General features: G+C 32.4%; 1 long non-coding RNA gene across 1 annotated transcript in view; it reads left to right on the top strand.

Moving 5' to 3' along the window:
- LOC145691931 (uncharacterized) overlaps positions 1 to 18,966 on the top strand; it is a 29,013-nt gene extending 10,047 nt beyond the window's left edge. The window contains exons 2-3 of the long non-coding RNA XR_014132587.1: positions 17,349 to 17,494; positions 18,462 to 18,966. This is a non-coding gene — a long non-coding RNA (uncharacterized LOC145691931). The remainder of the gene's footprint in view (positions 1 to 17,348; positions 17,495 to 18,461) is intronic.
- Positions 18,967 to 19,550: the final 584 nt, after the last annotated feature.

Below are 19,550 nucleotides of genomic sequence, written 5' to 3'. Positions count from 1 at the left end.
TCGATTTATCAGGACAAAATCTATATAGAAAGACACCTTACATGATAAATTTGAACAATTTTTATTTTTTTCGAATTTATACAAGGCATGATCAAAAAGTACATTTTTTATTTTTGACTTTTTACGGCAAACTAATGGTCGTAGAAAGTAAAGAAAGGTATTTTCTTGAAAGTTAGGACCTACCAAACACAACTATACAGGTTAGAATATTGTAAATTGAAAATTAAAATTTAATGAATTTGCATAAATATGGCGTTGATTTTTTTGAAACTTTGGAAATATGCTTATTAGAGGTTGTATTTTTATATCATTAGATAAAACAAATGATATTACTAAAATAAATACCATTTTCGCGCCTTTTTACCGCTACCGGTGCGCGCCGCGTGGTATTTGCGCCCGGAAAAAGGTTTCGCGACGCGGGACGCGTAAAATATTGCCGGTCGGAAACTGCGCGGGGTATCACCGCTTATAAAATCAAACAACACTCGGTAACTTGGTATGGTACATGTACACACACGCACAGTCTTATACACACTAATGTCAATGTTATGTGTACAGATGGTGTCGTTTAAAAAGCAAACATTACGGTTGGATTTTAATGTGTTTTTTTTTTGCATTAATGATATGTAGTATATGCGATAATGTTTATAATATAATATTATCTTATTATAAAACTCCAATAATTGGAAATTTGAACAAGTTAACACGAAGATTTCCGAAGTTTTACGAACATTGCTGAACATAAACATAAGCGTTTATACACAATTCCTATACATGTTGGTAATTGTACCACACTAATGGTTCCGAACATTGTGAAACTTAACAGAACATAAGCATGAGAATGTATTAACTATTTTTGTACATGTTTATTAAATGTAACTTTAAACATTAGTAAAGGTATACGTATACTTTGCATTAATTGTAATTTTATAACGAAATTAATTATATTATTTACACTAAGTATAACAATACTACCTGTATAGGATGTAACACGATTTGTGCTGTGAAATATAATCTCGTACCCAAAGGCATTTAGTTTTGTAATCTCATACCCAAATCCATTTAGTTTTGTAGTCTCGTACGCAGGTGCTTTAACATATTTTAAATTAGTAACAGTAATATTACATAATGTGATGTAATTTGTAATTGTGGTATTTTTTATTAGTTTGCTTGCGGTTCATACTCATTATTTATTTATGTAACCTTTCGTAACAATCTATGATTGTGAACCGAAGAGAAATGATCCGAAAATATTAATTATTTATAATTTCCTAATAAATTAGTTGCAAGAGCAAATTTCATTTGTGAACTTGTGTTACTGGTTTAAAAATTCCTTTCTTAGTAAGGCTAGGAATTTCTTTTTTCTTTTGTGCGTTGTGACCAGTATAGTATATATATATAACGCATGGATGAAGAAACGTTATCAAATGTTCACTGGTAACCATACCTTCAACACGATATTTACTTACTGAATAAATTTATAGAAACATATATTTAAAGAAATACTAAAATATTATATTTAGAAAAGAGTATTAATATTAACTATATTGTTGCAGTTGTACATATATAAAGAAGATTTAAGAATAGCAGAGAGCGCAAGAGACAGCATAAAAAAACGCTAAAGGGAAAAAAGAAGAACTGTTGTGAGACTTTCACCAGAGTTAGCAGATTAAATTAGAAGAAAATCGTAAGTCCATTTTTATTATACATACTTGATTATTTAAGATTGAATTTGATGCTTTTGAAAGAAATATTAAATGTTAATGAAACTTATACTTAATAGATTATATATATATATATATGCGTGTATTTGAATAAAGCAATACAATTATTTAAACTTATTACATTTGTGTATAACGATTTTAGCGATCACATGTATTTATTATTTTTAGATCATATTTTTAAATATTTTTCGGTTTACACCCATTAAGTGTTTTATTAAAAATTTTAATATTTTCACAGTATAACAGTTTTGATGATTTTTTCAAGATGAAAATTCTATTGTATATGCTGTATGTATTTGTTTGTTTATAAAATACTGAAAATTATTTTACATGTATTTTCAGATGGAATTCCTCGGCACATCCTCGGTAAACGAGTTCAATGAAGTTGATGAAATTTACTTGGCGGGAGTGATTGAAGGACTCAATACAAAGGAACGCGTGTTGGAGACCTGGTGGAGAATTATAGATAAGCAGAGGCAGGGACTACGCGGCAGCGAAAGGTATGATACCTTGCTATCTGCTCTTTTTAATTTTTACCATGATAATCAAGCAGTTATATTACAATACACGATGTCTAGCGCTGACATCGTTGAATTGTTCGCACACGGATTTTTCCGTGAACAAATCATGTACCAGTGGGCACATGATAAATTCGTCCATTTTAATTATTTTAATTGCACCCAAGGTGATAGGATAAATGCCGTAGAGGTAGCCGAATTTTGTAATTATGGAACGCGTTTTATTTTGGTTAATAATAATAATAATGTGATGCCATCTGTTAATGAGAATTCCGTGACCTCGGTCCACCAAGAAAATGTAACCTTGGAAAATACACTTCAAGAAGAAGATTTCAATTTAATCGATGAGATTATTAATGAACATTTAGATAGTGACGCAGATGGTACGCATATGATTCAAAATTCCGCAGTTATAGTTAATCGAGACGAATTTGGAACTTCTGATTATATGGAGACCTTATTGAATGAACTATGTGAAAATGGTCAAAATCCTGTTTATGTTGTAACTGAAGAAGAAATACAATCATCAAGTGTACAATGTTCACAGGATATTCGGGGTTACGGGATGCGGTCTCCACAGCCTAGCACATCCGGCTACGTTCCTATGGTTGATCGTAGTGATCAAAGAGATGTTCATAATACAGGGGAAGGTAACTTCGAAGTTGCACACGAAAGCAGAAAGAGTTTCACTAAGTTTAACTTAGTGGGACATGAAATTGCGGTAAGGCCAAGGGGAAATGAAGAAATCAGAAATCCTGCGGCCTATATTGAAAACTTAATGAACTTTGCATTAAATAATGTTCTTAATAATGCAAGACCTAATGATTTTGTTGGAATGTACATTGATTCCTCGAATAGTAAGGATAACAAAGCAGTGTATGTTCCATGGAGACGCCGCAAAGATATTTCTGCCAAGTTCATTTTATCTTCCATTACTAGAGTTTTAAATAGTAATGAAGACTTTCTTTTAGGTGATAATATCCTATTTCGTTTCCATATAGTAAATTCGATGTTTGGTGCTGGAAGAAGTCGAAGTAACAATTCCTCACTAAACAAATATTTACCCTTGAATGAATTTTTGGTACAACATTTGGTAGATCTTCCGGGAAGCGATACTGACAAACTTTGTTTACCTAAAAGTATCGCTTGGGGCATAGCAAAGCATACCGATACCCTTCGAAATTTGAGTCATTTAACAGATCCAAACCGTCATGAATTAAAGAGTAGAGCTATTGCCCTCTGTACACGTGCAGGTGTTAGCTTTAAAGGAAAAAATGGAATGGATTTTAATGATGTTGAACTATTTCAAAATCATTTGAGTCCAAATTATCAAATTATTATATATGAAAAAGTTCCCGAAACAAAGCGTGAATTTAGAGTACGTTACCCAGAAACAGGAGTGCAACAACCAGATTTAAAGGAAGCAAAACCAATTTATATCTATTATGATGAGAGGGGTAGTATTGGACATTTTCGTCCTATTAGAACGATTACTTCATTTCTAAGAAAGAGGAAGTATTGTTTAAATTGTTTAATGCCTTTTAATGGTCCAAATCGATCACATAAGTGTGAGTTAATGTGTTCATCTTGCGAACATGTGCATAAAGTGGACATTAACATGTATAAAATGAAATGTAATGCATGCAACAGATATTTTACTAGGGGTGAATGTTTTGACAATCACTTGAAAGGTAATAAAATTGGCAAGAGTGTGTGCGAATATGTTAAGGTCTGCACCAAGTGTAATGCAATCTATGATTTAAGAAGTCGGAAATCGGATCATGCATGTGGTGAATACTTTTGCAGTACTTGTCGTGAACATGTACAGGAAGGTCACTCATGTTATGTGAAGAAACTGAAAGCAACTCATATCAAGAGGTTTCTTTATATTGTTTATGATGTAGAGACCATGCTGAAACCTGAAAATGAACGTGGCGAACGGGAACATGTTGTATGCTTAGTGTGTCTTAGACACGTATGCCATGATTGTATAAACAAAGGCATTGATGAGCCATGCAGTACATGTGGCGATAAAAACGGTAACCGCTCGTTTTCTTTTAAAACCATAGACGAGTTTATTTCACACATATTACTAGATAGACCCAAATTTAATAAGGTTTGTGTAATTGCACATAATGCTTCACGCTTTGACAGCATTTTCTGTTTGAGATCTCTCATTGAGTCTCAGCATATTATTCCAAAAACCTTAATTCAGGGTCAGAAGATTTTTAGTATTTCTATTGATAAGAAAATCATTTTCAGGGATTCTTATCTTTTCCTCGGGGTCAAGTTGGCAAGACTCCCGAAGACATTAGGCCTTTCTGAAAATTTAAAGAAGGGAGATTTCCCATACCTGTTTAACACAGTAGAAAATCAAAATTATGTAGGACCCTATCCGAGAATAGAATACTATGACCCTGAATCACGAAGTGTTGAAGAAAGACAACGGTTGGAGGTATGGCACCAAGAACGTGTGCAAATGGGAGAGCAATTTAATTTGCAAAAGGATATGCTGGAGTACTGTGAAAACGATGTGAGAATTCTCACAGAAGGTGTTATCAAATTTAGTAATATTATAGAAGAGAAAACGGGTGGTTTACAATGTTTTCTTGTTTCGTCAACAATTGCAAGTTTAGCCATGCAAACATATCGAACATCATATCTTCCAGAAGAAAGTATCTCTATTATACCACCTTTGGGGTTCCATCATAAAACAAAAACAAGTAAGAAAGCAATGAAATGGCTAAAATATATGGAGCACCAGATGGGTATAGAAATTCAGCATGCTGGACGAAATGGAGAACAATCTTTTGGCAGGTATAATGTTGATGGTTACCATGCAGAGCTCAATGCTGTCTTTGAATTTATGGGCTGTTACTGGCATGCTTGTAAGACCTGTTTCCCGAATAATCGTAACGCGATAATAGATAACGCGCATGGTCCGTACAACACATTTGAAAAAAGGTATGAACACACGGAAATCCGTCGGAAATATTTCACAGAAATCCTCAAAATGAATTTGTATGAAATATGGGAGTGCTCTTGGGATGATAAAGTACGCACAGATGTAGACTTGCAAAAGTTCCTTAAAGAACATTGCAGTACTACCGACGACTTTCTTATTCCTAAGAGTTGCTACAACGGCGGACGAACAGAAGTTTTCCGTTCATATGTGAATTGTTCGGACGATGAAGAAATAAAATATTTTGATATCACATCGTTATATCCATGGGTAATGGCAAGGAAACCTTTTCCGGTGGGACCACCTATGATACATAAGGGGCCGGTTTTCCCAGATGTGGGAAAAATTCATGGTATTGTAAAATGTACCGTATTGGCTCCAAAACAACTCTTTTTTCCTGTTTTGCCGTACGTAGCGCAAGGCCGTTTACTTTTCGGGCTTTGCAGGCTATGTATGGAAGAAGAACAAACTAATGACAATTGCACACATAGTGATTCTGAACGTGCATTAACTGGAACATTTTGTACACCAGAGCTTCACCGTGCTCTTGCAAACGGTTATAAGATCGTCAAAATTTATGAAATTTGGGAATTCGAACTAATGGGATCTGAAGATCGGAATTCACCTAGTTTATTCCGGGACTATGTGAATACGTTTCTTCAAATGAAGCAGGAAGCCTCAGGCTATCCTGCTTGGTGTAAAACTGAAGAAGACAAGGAAAAATACATTGACGATTATTATGCTCATGAAGGCATAAAATTAAATAAAGATAATATTAGGTCGAACCCTGGACTTAGACAATGCGCGAAGTTGTACCTCAATTCCTTATACGGAAAATGGGGGCAGCGCACAGATATGACGCAGTGTGTGATTGTTGATAGTGGGACAGAGTTTCATAGGTACCTTACCACACCGCGGTATGAGGTTCATAGTGTTATTCCAATTGGTGAAGATCATCTCATTCTCACATATAAAGACCTGGAAACTGAGAATGTACCTCTGGAATTTTCCAACGTCATACTTGCTGGTTTTATTACCTCATGGGCCAGGCTACAATTATTTGATTTACTTGTGACTGTAGGACCTAATGACGTAATTTATTGTGATACAGACAGTATTATGTTTACGTGTAAAAAAGATAGTGAACCTCCGTTGAAGCTTGGAAACTATTTGGGTGATCTGACTAATGAAATAGAACAAGGGTGGGAGTTTGTGACGTTTATAGGGTTAGGGCCAAAAAATTATAGTATGAGGCTTAAAAATGCCTCAGGGGAATTTCGTTATATTCACAAAATTCGGGGAATTTCACTAAATGATAGGACCTCTCAAAGAATAAACTTTGAGAGTTTCTATGGATTAGTAACAGGAGAAATTAATTCAACCATCATAGATAATCCAAATAGTATCGTGCGAAAACATGGTTTCAAAATCTTTTCACGTAATGAGACGAAAACACACCAAGAGGTAAACAAAAAACGAAAACGAATTGACGATATACAAAATAACGGACCGATACCAAAAACTCGAAGTTTACCTCATGGTTTTGTAGAATAATTTTAGCTTGGCTTATAAGTGATTGATTTTATTTATTTTTAACAGAACAATAGTAGACTATCACTATTTATTTATTTATTCCATCGTTTGCTGTGCACTCATAAATTCTAGACCAAAGTATACTCATAACAACAGCTAAGCTGTGATTCTAGTCATTTCAAGTTTTAATATTTATTTTTTAACTTATTCTTAATTTATTTTTAATTTATTTTTGTTAATTGTGTGAGTGAGTGTGTGAATGATTGTATATATAAAGTATGGTATCTGTTGTGTGCATTCATTTTAATACAAGATGTTAAAGTTTCAACATCCATCAACCATTTTAATTGCTGGTCCTTCACGTGCAGGTAAAACATGTTTTGTAAATCGTTTATTAAATGAACGCGATCAAATGTTTACTATGAAATTTAATGAAATTGTATGGTGTTACGGTGCAGTCATTCCAAATTTGGATGCAACTGCACAAATTCGCTACGTAGAGGGAATTCCAGACATGAATAATTTTGAAATACAAGAAAATTCATTATTAATATTAGATGATTTAATGTCTGAAACCAATGGTGATGTTGCAAACTTATTTACAAAATATGCACATCATAAAAAATTAACAGTAATATTTATTGTTCAAAATTTATTTCCAAAAGGAAAACATGCTCGTGATATAAGTTTAAATGCACATTATATTATAGTATTTAAAAATCCTCGTGATAAATTACAAATACAATATTTAGCAAGACAAATTATGCCACGATATAGTAAACAAGTTGTGAATGTGTTCGAAGATGTAACACGTGAACCTCACACTTATTTGTTATTTGACTTAACTCAGAAAACAAATGATGCATTACGATTACGTACAAATATTTTTCCTAATGAAACATTGCATGTATATGCAAATGTAAAAGACAGTAATTCAGTCGTTTACGTTTAGTTTAGTTCAAGATGTTGAAGGTGAAACAACACATTGATACTCTCCGCGCTTTATGCAAATGCAAAAACGCAAAGCGAAAACAAATTATACGACATGCATCTGGCGATTTAATACGTACTATTTCACAAGTTGCTAAAAACACAATAAAAGGAAATATTCCATTGAATTCGCGTCAGAGGCAACGTTTACGTAGACATAAAAAGATCTTGCGAGCTTTATCTGCACAACGTACAGCAATTAATAAGAAAAGGAAAATTTTATTACAAAAAGGTGGGGCATTTTTACCATTAATTTTAGGACCATTACTTGGTGCAGTAGCAAGTAGTTTTTTTGGAAGATAACTATGTCTGAATTTCGTAAAATGATATTAGTTCCTGATAATGCAATGCATCAAATGCATGCAAATATAAAATCAATAGATTCACATCAATCACGTTTAGATGAAGAAATGAATAATATTTTACAACGTCGTAATCTTAGTGTTGATGAAAAATGGAAATTGTATCAACAAGCATTACAACAGTATTTAAATTATACTTCATCTGTTTCACAAAATCCTATCACATTACCTATTATTGAAAAAGATGTTGTTGAAACATCATCAGCTGAAGAAAAGAATAATTCTATTTTACCCTTTGTATCGGACATTTTACATTCAGTACCGAAAACACAACGAAGGAAAACAGATCTATTATTAAAACAGTTAACAAGTTCTGATAAAATTCATTGGGATCAAACGGGAACAGTACGTATTCAAGGAAAAATAATACCAGGATCTAATATTATCGATTTAGTAAATGATGTTGTTCGTACACGTAAATATTCTAGAAATCCCATAGGTATTCATGAATTTAAAAGTTTATTAGATGATATTAATGTACCACGGGAATTTATTTCCACACCTATAGTTAAATCACATAGCAAAGGTAAAAAATCAAAAAGTCCAACAATCGTAGCAAATATATTTAAAAATTGGAAAGATTATAAAATGTAAAAATGGTAAAATTGTCAAAATTATATTATGATTATACGAATCCTGCTTCCTTATCAAGTATTAAAACACTACAAAGAAAAACAAATTTATCGAAAAAGAAAATTAAAGATTGGTTAGCATCTCAAGATGCGTATACATTACATGCACCAGCACGTAAAGTGTTTGAACGTAAACAATATTATGTTAGTGCACCAAATGAAACATTACAAATGGATTTAGCAGATATGCAAAATATTGCAAAGTATAACAAAAATTATAAGTATATATTATGTTGTATAGATATTTTTTCTCGGTACGCGTATTGTGTTCCCTTAAAAACAAAAACAGGTCCTGAAATGGCAAAAGCAATCAGAAAAATTTTAAAAAATTTTAAACTTCCTGTGTTTAATGTACAAACTGATTTAGGTACAGAATTTTATAATCGTTATGTAAAACGAATATTTAAAGAATATGAAATTAATCATTATAGTGTACATTCAGAAATTAGATGTGCATTAGCAGAACGATTTATAAGAACACTAAAAGAAAAATTGTATCGTTATTTTACTGCTAAGAATACATATCGTTATATAGATGTGTTAGAGCAAATTGTAAAAAATTATAATCACACGTATCATAGTAGTATTAAAATGGCACCTGCAGATGTAACTCATTCTAATGTTGATCAAGTTTGGAATACATTGTACGGTGATAAAATGAATAAAAAGGAAATAACATGTAAATTTCACCCGGGTGATTATGTACGTGTTAGTAAATATAAGCATAAGTTAGAAAAGGGATATTTACCAAAATGGTCTCAAGAAATATTTATCGTTGATAAATGTATTCCGACAAATCCTATTACATATAAATTAAAAGATTGGAATGATGAAGAAATTAAAGGTATATTTTATACACAAGAATTACAAAAAATAAATGTGAATTCAAACAAGACATATTTAATCGAAAAAGTATTAAAACGAAAGAAAGGTATGATGTATGTAAAATGGTTAGGATATCCGTCAAGTATGAATTCATGGATTAAAACAATTTCTGTTCAGTCTTCAAAATGAGTTCAATGATAAAACATGATTTCTATGTTACTCTTCCTTCAAATGCAAGTACTGAAATTTTTAGTAATAATACAACTTCTTCATTTATAGTAAAGCTAGCAGAACCTATTCACTTAAGTGAGGGAGAATGGTATGTTGCATTAACACAGCTTAATGTACCTTTTAGTTTTTATAATGTTCGTCAAAAGGAAAAAATTGAAATAGAAGCCGTCATTAATGATGAAGTTCAAATTGCAACCATTAATATTACACCAGGATACTATACTTCTATTACATCCATTTTAGATATGATTCCTGAACACTTGCGCTTGTTAAAATATTATAAAAATAAAAATCAGGTTGGAATTAAACATTCTTTAAAATTAAAAGATTTTTTTGTCATTCGAATGACACAGGGATTACAACATTTACTTGGTTATATAAATGAAAATACAACTGCGTTTACAGATATTGTTTTTCTAAAACCTGCTAATGTAGAAGTACCACAAATAACACGTGCAAACTTTTTATGCAATTTAGATTACAATATACCAAACATTCTTAATGTTTGTGTTGATATTGTAAAGCAACAAGAAGATATTGGACCATTACTTCGTAAAGTTAGTGCATATAATATTGAGCATGGAAATGTAAAATGTTTTCTATTTCACACACCACAATACGCTAAAGTTGTAAAATCTTATTTTAACACAATTGAAGTAAACTTAAAAGATGAGCACGGTTTAAAATTGCCATTTGAATTTGGAACTTCAAACTTGACACTTCACTTTAACGAAAATGATTTCTGAAAGTATAGATGATAGTTTTTACATTACACTTGTATCAAACGCTAGTACTGATGTATATCCTACAAATAGTCCATCACATTTCATAAATCAACTAAAAAATAATATTCAATTATCAGAAACCGATTGGTATGTAGGATTAAGTGAATTACATGTTTCTTTAACATGCTATAATGTTAACGATGGGGAAAATGTGATATGGTATAAAATAAAAAATGAAGAAGCACAAAAAAGTAAAATTGTCAGTGGATATTACCACTCCGCACATCATATCGTTGATGAATTAAATAAAATAACAAAAGAGATAAAATTTTCTGTATCAAATATTGTACAAGTAGATTGTACTAATCGTGTTGAAGGAGCATTATTATCACCAACATTAGCATTACAATTAGGACTTCGTAAACATAAAGATCTTGTTTTCTATAGACGTGGAATTAAACAACCATATGTTGATATTGGTTACCCACATCAAATATTTATTTACACTGATATCATACAATATCAGTTTTTAGGTGATACAAAAGCCCCATTATTACGTATTGCAACAATATCAGATGTTAAATATGGTAAAGTGGAAACAATAACATTTCAAGATATTCATTATCTACCACTTGCAAAGTTTTCATTTAACAGTATTGAAATACTATTAAAAGATCATGCAGGACGAAATTTGCCATTTCGTTCTGGGACACTAAGTGTTACACTTCATTTTAAGCGCTCTCCTAATAAAAATTAATTAATTTTATTCAGAATGAAATTTAGAAGACATTACGGACATGGTATCCCATACTTTTCAGGACCTGTATATCAACGGGGACATGGTATAGGTAGTTTCTTCCAAGGATTATTTCGTTTTGCATTACCATTTCTTAAACAGGGTGCAAAAACTTTAGGTCGACAGGCATTACAAACGGGAATACAAGTAGCGGGTGATGTATTAGAAGATAAACCATTTAAACAATCTGTTCGTGCACGTGTAAAAGAAGCTGGTGAAACATTAAAGACAAAAGCTGTTAACAAAGTTGGTCAGTTATTAACTGGAAGTGGTAAGAGACGGCCACGCAGGCGTAAAGCTCCAGCAATCGTTCGTTTTGGGCCTCCAACTAAACGTAAGCGTACTAACAAAAGCAAAAGCAAAAGAAAAGTAAAAAGAAAAATAAGTCGTGTTACAGATATATTTTCATAATGGCACTACTTAATTCAAGCAGTGTGGAATGCTGTACCAACGATTTCGATTTATTTAGTACTCCAATGACGCAAACTGCAATTGAATCTTGCTTTAATGCTGAATATCGACCAATTTCAACATTAAGTTCTGATGGACCTATTGAATTTTTTATTCCCGGTGAAACAGGAGAATTTATTCATACTGCATATCTTTATCTTTACGTACGTTGTAAAATTACAAAACCTGATGGCACAGCATTAGCTGACACCGATGTTGTAGCACCAACAAATAATTTCCTACATTCATTATTTAGTCAAATTGACATTTCATTAAATGATAAATTAATTACTTCTTCATCAGGATTTTATCCTTATCGTGCATACCTTGAAACATTATTAAATTATTCCCGTGATGCTTCTGATACACATTTGAAATTAGGTATGTGGTATAAAGATACCGCTAAACAATTTGATACCATTGGTAATGCTAATGTAGGTTTTCAACAACGTGCTAATTATATTAAAAATAGTAAATCGTTTGAAATGTATGGGCGTCTGTATACAGATATTGCTGGATTACCAAGAGCACTTGTAAATAAAGTAGGTCTTCGTATAAAATTACACCGCAGTAAAGATGCTTTTTGTTTAATGTCACCTGTAAATACTTTTTATAAAGTTAAACTTGAAGATGTTACTCTACATATACGCCGCATTGATGTTGCACCTCATTTGGCAATGGAAATCAATACTAATATGAATCATGAAACAACAAAATATCCCCTTACAAGAGTTCAAACAAGATCGTATACTATTCCTGCAAACGTTAATTCATACAATCTTGATAATATTTTTCTGGGTAACGTACCTAAAGGTCTCGTTATCGGATTTGTTTCCAATTCGGCATTTAATGGAAAATCTGAACTAAATCCATTTCATTTTCAACACTTTAACGTTAACAAACTGCAACTACAGGTTGGATCGAAATCTTTTCCTCCCAGTCCCCTCACCCCCAATTTTGAAAACAATTTGTACCTTCTAAGTTACCATTCTCTGTTTTCCGGTACTGGTTTATATTATAAAGATAATGCACATACTATTACTCCTGAAGAATATCCACACGGCTATACTCTTTATGCATTTATTCTATCACCTACAGCAACATTAGATGATTGTACGTGGGACCTTGTGCGTGATGCACCTGTAAATGTTAAAGTTTCCTTTTCTGAAAATTTAACTGAACCTATAACATGTATTGTATACGCCCAGTTCGATTCTTTAATTCAAATTGATAAAGATAGAAATATATATACTGATAATACTTTTTAAAAGTATCATTTTAATAAAAGAAGTATAGGAGGTCACTTCTAAGCATATGAATTACATGTGCCCTTCTGGTACAAACATTGTATATTGTAATATTTTTGCTTGATTATTCAAAGAGTTGCAAGGTATCATACTATGAAGTGTCTTAAAAGTATTTTTTATGCGTTAGCACCATTTATCGTTATTGGAAAAGTTATAAAAAAATCTGTCAATAATATTATGAGCATGCTATTTCGTTTTATGAGAATATTCCATATACCCCACTAGGTCTTCCAACATATACGCGTATAAAGTAATGTAAAGTGAAGTGAAGTGATGTGAATTTAAAAAACAAAAGTTATGTACACGGATGATTTAATAAAAGTGTTACTTCGTGATAAACTTACTGGTGCAAATGTGCATGGTATTTATTCTATTGATAGAATACCAAAAACTGTACAACCACCGGCTGGACTTATTATAAATTTAAGCAATTCATCTTCAGGTGGCACGCATTGGGTGTGCGTATTCATTGATGAAAATCAAAGAGGGTACTATTTCGATAGCCTAGCTTTACCATTTCCAAAAGAAATAAAAACTTTTTTAAATAAAAATTGTAAAATATATTTTACAAATAGTTCCGCATATCAAGATGATAATTCAATCTTGTGTTTGCAATTTGTGTTGTACTTTCTGCATCATATTCTACGAAAGAAAAGCTTTCAAGAATGTTTAAATTTATTCAGAAAAAATAATCTTAAACAAAATGATAAAATTGTATTCAATCATGTAACCAATATAATGAAAAAAAGTAGAATAGCTTAATAAAATTTTTATTTACAATTTAAAATCTTGTATTTTTATTTACAAGAACATATCATTTCCTTTTTACAACTTTGCAAATGCATTAGTTAATGTTATAGTACGTTGAAACTTCCACCAATAACATAATTGTTGTGCATTACGAAATGCACATCCTGACTTTTTATCAAGTTTAATATTTTGTTCATGAAAAGTACAATAATCATTAAATACGTTTGCATGTAATGTGCTTAATGGTGGACACTGTTTACTTTCCAAATCAATAACATTAGCTAGTGCAAAAATGTTTTTAATCCAAAGTGTTTTTTCTGCACCTTTACAATAAAAGGTTGCATCTTGTTTACAAAGTTGATATATAAGGTTACGTATGTGTGATACAGTATAACCGCATTTATCATTCCAAATTAATCCGTGTAAGTTTAATGTTAACCATTCAATTTGTTTTTGACATCCTAACGGAAGTATATTGTATTCTACTGGCGATTTTATTAAACAATGCAAATTTACTGTATCATCACACGCAGTTAAACAAAATTCACGTATAATAAATTCATGATTTGAAATCTTAAAACCTTGTATATCAATAATATATTCATTAACACATGGTGAAATTTTATGTTTACGTTCTAAGAAAAAAGGTATAATTTGTCCAACAAATTCAGTGTTCTTTAAACAATCACGCATTTTGCGTATAAAGTTTATACTTGAAATTTCACTATGGTGTTCTTCAAACACTTCAAATAAATCAATAAGAGTTATATCGTTGGATAAATATTCTACAGCAAAAGTTCCTACATCATGAAGAAATAAACAATCATGTTCAAGATGTAGCAAACATTGTTCACAAAAAATATTGTTTAAACGTAAGTATAAACTTATAGTTTTTAAAACACAAACTTCACTAATATTTTCTTCACTACATAATACACATACACTGATATCGGAAAACATTTTGCACAGTATGTTTTCTTAACACACTTCACTATACGCATTCGATCTGTCTTTCTCAAGTAAAATACGCAAAAGATCTTCTCTTGCATTCACATCAATTGTTAGTTCCCCATATGTAATATTAAAATAGTCTCTTGTTAATGGTCCAATACTGTGTGTTTCTCCATAAATGTTAAACAGTTCGTCCTGTACACGTGGAGTCGTCAGCACATACCAAACACGTAATCGTAAAATATCGTCATCACAATAAAAACATTCATGAGTCCAATGAAATGTATCATTCCAATAACATGCATAGCATATCAAATAATCATTTGGATTCCATTTCACAATACTGTTTCTAATACAGTTTACATCCACGTAGTTAACACAACATTCACACTTCCACCCTAATTCTGCTGAAGCAGGTGAAGGTGGCGGCGTACCCACATTTGTTACCAGGCCTTCGTCTGATTCCGCCTCAGAATCCACGTTATCCTCCGAAAACTCGTACACCTCGCCATCGGGTAAATCATTTGTTTCTTCACTATCAGATGATAAACATGGGTAAACTTCTACATTATCATTTTCATATCTTTCTAATTGTGTTTCGTTAAATGATGAATCGGGAGAATTTAGATAGTCCTCTATTTTTACTTTCCTTTTACAAAAAGTATCATTCTCATCGTCTAACTTACGCTTCTCAACATTGTCTTCAACAAACTGATTGTTCTCCATCGCTAACAAAACTATACATATAATTTTTTAGAAATCAATATTTAAATAAAAAAATCAAATGACGTCACGCGCTCGCGCCCGCACACGCGGGTGTTTTCCGGTCGCGCACGCCTCCGCGCACCTTCCCGCGCCCGCCCCGCGCCGCGCCGCGTTTCCGCCCTCGGCTGCAATGTTCTAACATTTTTCTGAAAATTATTATTTTTTCATAAACATCCCAACTGGAAAACCATCGTATACGTATTATCTTCCCACGGTATCAACATCTGGTACTATTCTTTCTTTCTTGTTGTTTACAATTCGTTTTTTTTTCGCAACAAACCTTTTCCCACACCAGGCCTACAAAATCTTTTTAAAAACATACAGCTGCATAGCCTTGTATATACAATTTCTCTTTTGTTTACTATTTAACATATGTACAATAACAACAAACCTTTTTTCACACACCACACCGCCAAAATCTTTTTAAACGCAAACAAGTGTATAGCATTATATGCTTCATTTCTCTTTTATCCTTCTCACCAATTATTCTTTTTTAAAAAACATACAGCTGCATAGCGTTGTATATACAATTTCTCTTTTATCCTCTATTAACCTTTTGTTTTCTTTTGTATTTCTTTAAACATGTTGTATGCTTCATTTCTCTTTTATCCTTTTGTTTACATGCCGTCAAAGAATTCTATACACCTTCTCATCACACCCCACCTCCAAACCATGTTTTTCTATCGTCTCATATTGTATCCCCTCCCCCTACTACCACCATTCTCATTTGTTCTCTTTTGTTTACGTTCTATTATGATTACCTCCCCTTTTCTCCTATAAGTTAAACATGGGGTCCGATAAGCGCATAGGACTACTGGGGTCCCGTGTTCAATTCTCGGTCGAACCACAACCCATCTTTCAAGTGTAAACCAAGTAGCGATTAGGTGTCCCTTTAAGCGAAAGTCTTCTTCGTGATAACTTTTGTATTTCATAAGGATGTTAAGGCTAAACATACGAAACGAAACCAAATTGTATATTTCTACTTGCCTGAATGCCTGTTGTTTTATAAAGAAGCCAAGGTTGCTTAAATATATTGATAGAAATTGGCAAAATGTATCAACTGCCTACGTAGCTTCCAACATCAGCTTGGATTCGACTTTGTTTTAATTTCGTTGAATGTTATCTACATAATAAATTTGTCATTTAATATGATACGTTGAACTTAAAATTTTACATACAAATACATTTAAGCTAATAATAGGATTTTCCCAATGGCTAAGGCGGGAGTTTCTTGATTTATATGTAATTCTGTATGATGTTTTTACTTCTGTAACTACTTATCTTTTTGTCCTTCCGAAATGACTCTTGACAATTATATTAACAACTAGGCCTATGTAAAGATCAGTATAACGTATTTTTATCAGGAGTCCTTCGTGAGTGAGTCGACAATCTCACTTGTGACCAATTAGTCCCGGTTTCGTGTCGAAATGGACAATTTCTCTTGGATGTAACCCGAGAAGCGGTTTGGATTCCCTTTCAGCATAACCTTGTTGTTGCATAATAACACCAAGACGAAACAAATTAATTTCTGTCCATATCTAATATAAATACATAGAGTAAATTATTTAAACAAAAAAAAACTTTTTTTTTCAATAAAAACCATGGTTTTTGCCAAACCTGTACAACTGCTTGAAAATTAGTATGTAATTTTTCTTTTATTGGAAAAATAAAACGTCAGTGCAAATATTAATTTTTGAGGATGCGCCAATTGCAACTGACTCGGTGAGACTGTCGTCTAAAATCAATGTAATTTGTTTAAGGGCATCAGTTGTATGCTCTAAATTTCCATTACTATTACTTGAGTGCTTAATGTGTATTTCATTACAGGTCTAAGAAATGAAAAACTGGGAGGTCACAGCTTAGAAGCCATCACAAGAAACATCATGAAAAAGACAAGTGAAATAGCTGAGCAATTTAGTTGGCACGGTGCAAAAGGAAAGAGCTTTCCTCGTTAACCACTAACACAATAATAGGTAAGAAACTCTCCCTACTGTTCTTTAATCTCATTTTCAGAGTGGAAAACAAAATATAGAAGTTGTCATTTGAAGAGGGATACACTATGTTTAAAATATTGTATAAAAAAAAATCTGGTGCCCTTTTTATTTTCTTCGCTTTAAATACTTACTATTGTGCCATGAATACTTCTCAGAACCATCTTCCTGTGAACTTTATTTCCCAAAAGCATATACTGCAACCGCTGTTATAACATTTAAAAGGCTTTGGAAATCCTTATTTTAGCAAAATTTGCAATTTTCCTGTCCTCAAGTGACACGTTACATTTAAGTGTCCGTGGAAGAGAGAGCTGAATATGTATAAAATATATTTCATCTTTTTACTGAATTGTTCTGTCATGTTGGTAGTTTTCTTGAGCATTTCATGATTAATTCCTACATTATCAAAATTATTCATTTGTATAAGGCAAAGTAATATGTATGGCCTGCTCCGTGGCAAAGAAATCGAGCAAGGTAGCGGTCATCAAAGCCTTAGTAACCATCTCGGCATTCATCTTGTGCGACTGAGGGAAAAAGAATGATCAGGCCCAGATTTGAGATCGGAGCCTTCGGAATGAGACGCTAGTTCTTCATCAACTCAAATGCTGCCACATATTTTCAAATTATTATTATTTTTAATATTAGGTTTAATATTTATAAAATGCTATACTTTTTAAAAATAAAAGTGCGACAACTTCAACATGTTAAAACGACCGTAATTAAGCTACAGTCTGAGGTATGTCACCTTCAGCTTTAGCTGTTGTCTTCCTTGCCCTTTACACTTTCTTCAGGATGTTACTTTTGTAACACATTATTGTCTTCACAACCTGCTGTAGGTCCTACACAAACATTTTAAATATTTTTGTAAGTTTAAGATGTAATAATTGATCTCTAATCATTCCCTGCTGTTATTATGTTATTAAACACTGCCTATTATTTTTATTTTCAGAAACTGCAACAGGAGAGAAACGTAACTAACGATGAGAACGCGTAGATTATTGGGATTTGGCTTCAACATGCCATACAGAGACGAACAAGAAAATCAGTTAAGAATTCAGCTGCAGTTCCACAGAACTTGGAGTGACAATTCCCAGCGTCGAAATTAGAGTTAGTTGTGGTAATCAAAAGTGAGATTATACAGAAGCAAATGAGTATTTCTTGTTATTCAGCAATGTGATATTTCTTGAAAGTAGCAAAAAAGTGACATTTCGTGAAAAGATCTATTCCCCATGCGCCGTAGATTTGTGGAACATATTTTTTGCAACATCCATAAATATTGTTGTTGTTGATTTTTATTGAATTAGCGTGTCAGTGACATAATTTCCTGGAACAAGTTTTTACAAGTTAAAATGTGAATTTCTGATATTTGAGAAGATTGTTCTTAATGTATAGAAACAAATAATACGAGCAGCATGAAGATTCTGCTGAAGAGAATTTAAATAAATAAAACCAGAATAGTGTACATTTATATTTTTATTTAACTACTAACCGATATAAACTGATATATATATGCATATTTATTATAGTGGACAGTGTAAATTATAACTACATAATATTAGCTTGCTCTCATATTTTTTTTCTCCTCAAAATCTTATTTATGCACAGAATGTTTCTGGGTGTTCCACTGCTACTACTGGTATGTGGCCACGCCGTGTATGTATGTTGGGGTGTCTTATGTCATATTGCGAGGTTCAGACTGCAAATTAGTCTTCACAATCATCGCGTGCCAGTTTTCAAAGCGGCTATATTGAATTTATTATTTTTAAGATAGGAAAAGATTTGCCAACAATTGTTTCTTGAATTGGATGTCTAAACCTCAATCTTTTTATGGATCCAATACAGCCGCTTTCAAAACTGGCAGGCGACGATTATGAACACACTGATATCCAGTTTGAATCTCGTAAGTCACATAAGACACCCCAACATATATGCACGACGTGGCCATATACCAGTAGCACCAGTGGAACACCCAGAAACCATTTGTATAAATAAGATTTTGAGTAAAAAATAATGCTTAAAATTATGAGAACAAGCTAAA

This window comes from Thermobia domestica, chromosome 8 (genome assembly GCF_964235325.1).
Source record: "Thermobia domestica chromosome 8, izTheDome1.hap1.1, whole genome shotgun sequence".
NCBI lineage: Eukaryota > Metazoa > Arthropoda > Insecta > Zygentoma > Lepismatidae > Thermobia > Thermobia domestica.
Note: the sequence above shows the minus strand (reverse complement) of the source record. Positions and strands in the feature narration are given on the sequence as shown.